Source organism: Euprymna scolopes, chromosome 28 (genome assembly GCF_053919585.1).
Source record: "Euprymna scolopes isolate OS-2025 chromosome 28, ASM5391958v1, whole genome shotgun sequence".
Classification (NCBI taxonomy): domain Eukaryota; kingdom Metazoa; phylum Mollusca; class Cephalopoda; order Sepiida; family Sepiolidae; genus Euprymna; species Euprymna scolopes.
In genome coordinates, this window is record NC_136509.1 from 5,303,341 (window position 1) to 5,307,220 (window position 3,880).

Here is a 3,880-nt window from a genome sequence, read left to right on the forward strand (position 1 = left end):
TGATTGTGTTGTGTAATTTTCTTGTTGTTTGAAGGTAAGTTTTTGTATATGCTGTTTTTTTTTTGTTTAAATACATTTGACATTTTTTACTCATCTCCGTGTCCGTAATATCTCATGTGAAAATTACATGTGGAAATTATGTGGAAATATAATTTATTTCCGTTTAATAGGCATTGAATCATATTTAAGCAGCTCAATGTAATTACAGAACAATATCATGGATGGGAAATGTCTACATTCCATAGTGCATGATGTTGACCATCTTACTATTTATTGTTTTAATTCAGTGTATGTTAACAATTCCTGACAGTATCAATTTCCTCACACCAAAATTAATCACTTAATTATTATATCAATCAGTGAATGTATTTTTCCGTTTACTATTCACAGGAAATAGCAACAATCAATCCAATCAAAAAAGGATAAACTGCGTTTTGACATGATTAAAACTCCGAACATTAAAAGCGTAGCTGTAAATACCTTATAATATGTTAACATCATGTCATTTGAGAGAGGCATAGTTTTGTAGTATTATTCAAGGAATTATTATATTTTGCAGCACTGTAAATATGCTACAATTAGATTTCATCCGTATAGGGCGGTAGACATATGGAGCATACTTTTAGTAAGTATTGTATATATTGTATAATATGCGAGTTAATAAATTAATAAATGAATGGCTTAAGAATTTAATGAGAGTTTATCTTTTAAAGCTATGTAATTAAAATGAATAATAAAATATAAAAAACGGGTATGATAAAAAGCTCAAACACATAAATAAAAATAACTAAAGTAAAATATTAATTTAAACGAATTAGAAAAATTAAAACGACAAGTAAAATGCACTGACATGTAGTGTTTAAATAGGGTTATATGGTAATCGGGCAGGCTTCGTACAGGTTGGATATAGTGTGATAAATGGCAAGTGTACGGTTAAAAATAAAGGACAACATTAAAAATACAATCCCGTGTACTCTTAGAAATATAAAGTAGGACAATGATAGAAATGATAATAAATATAGTAATAATAATAATAATAATAATAATAATAATAATAAAAATTATAATAATAATAATAATAATAGTATTTTAGCAATAATATAATCATTAATACAATAATTAGAAGGAACAATCGTAATATTAATAAATATAATAATGTTTATGCTAATTTTAAAATAAAGAACTAATAAGGAATAAAATTAAAAGGGTGGAATGATTATACTGCAGATGGTATATATATGGGTGCGACGTTGTTTGGTTGTGGAATTTATTATATACAATCTCTCACATTCTGAAAATCCTATCATAAATTGCTCGCTTGGTTAGCATTGCTGGATGGCATCGTCCTTTCGAGTTAAAACTCCTACTTGTGAGACATTGACTTGCCGTTATTAGCTGGTTGGATGACCGCGTCCCTTGTTCAGACGAAGTAGGTTCATTTCACAGTCGGATTTCGGCGCGGTTTGCTTGATCCGTGTTGGTTAATGGAAATTCTTGTGTGTATGGCGTTTGCTCAGTTGGTAGAGTGCTTGCCTTGCATGCAAGAGGCTCGGGTTTCGAATCCTGAGTTCGGATGTGTCTAACTGATGAGGCCAAAAGAGGGCGAAATTGATTCTTGGACCTCCGGTTCTTTGACTGGCATGGCTATTGTTGGCTGCGACGTTGTTTGGCTGTGGAATTTATTATATATATATATATATATATATATATATATATATATATATTAAAACATGTTTAATTTAAGGTGCATGGAGTCTGAATAGTCAAGTACTATGTATAAAAGGGAGACTACAGCAAGTTCAATCATGTAAATACGCGAGGAGAGATATTTTTTCTGCTGTAATGTTTCAAAATCTTCAGATGTGTGTGGTTCGCGATCTTTAGATAAGTTCTGTATTATAAATTATTAAAGGTAGAATAATAAAATTGTCGCCCTTGTGCAAATCTCAAGAGAAATATATACCTTTTCTCATGTCTGAAAGTTACACAATGTTCAACGAGCGAGATCGGGCATTGGCCGCTGTACACCTCATATTCTCTTCATCAAAGTTATGACTATAGGGACAGTTCAACGCTTGCGGACACAGCTCATTAAAGTTTCCGGCAACGGTCACGGCCACACCACAAATCAAAATCACAAAGGGGCAAAGGCATGCCACACCACAAATCAGAAATAGTGCATATCTTTGTTTGTTTTTTACAGGAATTTTAATGCAATGTTTTCTGATGCATTCATAGAAATTATATCCACAAGTTGCCTGAAGCACACGATATAAATTGTCAAGCAGCTAACTTGCCGAGCAGACAAATTCCACCTCATTGTCTAGACCTTGAAAGCATTGTCCACTTCCTTACTTCATTTCCTTAATTGAAATGCAGAAGTTCAAGTGTGGTAGAAACAGCCAACTGGCTTGGTTAGAGCGTTGGTTCATTATCTAAAGGTTTTGGTTCGAATCGTGGTGTGAGATGTCTTTTTTTTAAATATTGAAGCAGGGTTATTTAACCAATTTTTCATGTAACGTTGATTTTTCTGGGTTTTTTTACTTCGCTTATTCTTATAGATTTCATTTACACCCACCCCACCCCGACCGACCACACATACCCAAAACACCCGTGTACCCACCGATTTTTAAAACTTTTAATATTGAAACAGGCTTATTAATCCAATTTTCACGTGTTTTTTTTAGGGGGGTATTTTACAGAAGTTTTATCCTTCGTTTTTCTGTTTTCTTTTTTGTTTTTGTTTTTCAGATGTTTACATTTAACATCGTTCGTTTGCCTTACGATAGTTTTTTTTGTGTTTTCTGTTTTGATTACCCCTCCACCGCCCGGGTACCCTCCGCTTTATTTTTCAGATAAGTTTTAACGTTCGTTTTTCGGTTTTCTTTTTTTTACTTCGCTTATTCTTAGGTTTTCATTAACACCCCCACTCCCGTCCAACCACACACACCTCTAAACACTCGGGCAACGCTGGTTACCCCCTCCCCGATAGTATATATATATAAACGAGAAAATGTATGTATATGTATGTGTGTATGTTTGTGTGTCTGCTAAAAACTTTCGACATACAGAACAAAAAGTCACTAATTTAATCTTATAAGCCCATCCTTCGCCCGACAAATATCGAAAAATTGGCCAAAAAGTTAATTTCCCCCCTTTAAATCAGCACTTTGCTACAAGAGGGCAGTAAAACCGTCCTCTCATGACGATGTCAGTTCTACGCATGCGCCATTCGGCGTCGTAATCTGATTTAGTTTAAAGATTATAAAAAATGACAGAAATTCGTGTACCTCGTCTTAGGTCAATTGGTTAGAGCGCTGTGCTATTATCTAAAGATTTTGGGTTCGAATCCGTTTTTTCGATTTTGTTTTAATTTTAATATTAAAGCAGGGTTATTTAAGCCAGTTTTCACGTAACGTTTGTTTTTCTGATGTATTTTACTTCGCTTATTGTTAGGTTTTCATTAACACCCCCCATCCCGACCGACCACACACACCCAGAAACAGCCGGGCAACGTCGGGTAACCACCAAAGTTTAACAATTTAATATAGATATAGGCTTATTAAAGCCATCTTTAACCTGTTTTTTTTGTTTTTATTTTTCACATTTTTTAAATAGTTTTAACGTTTTTTTTCCTGTTTTCTTTTTTGTTTTTCTGATTTTTACATTTAACATCGTTCGTTTGCCTTACTTAGTGTTTTTGTATTTTGTTTCGATTTTTTTAAGTTTTAACTTTTTTATATACTATTTCATTTTTATTTAATATTAAACATATTTACTTCGCTTATTCTTATGTTTTGATTACCCCCTCCCCACCGCTCGGGTATCCCCCCGCTTTATTTTTCAGACTTTTTATAGTAGTTTTAACGTTCATTTTTCT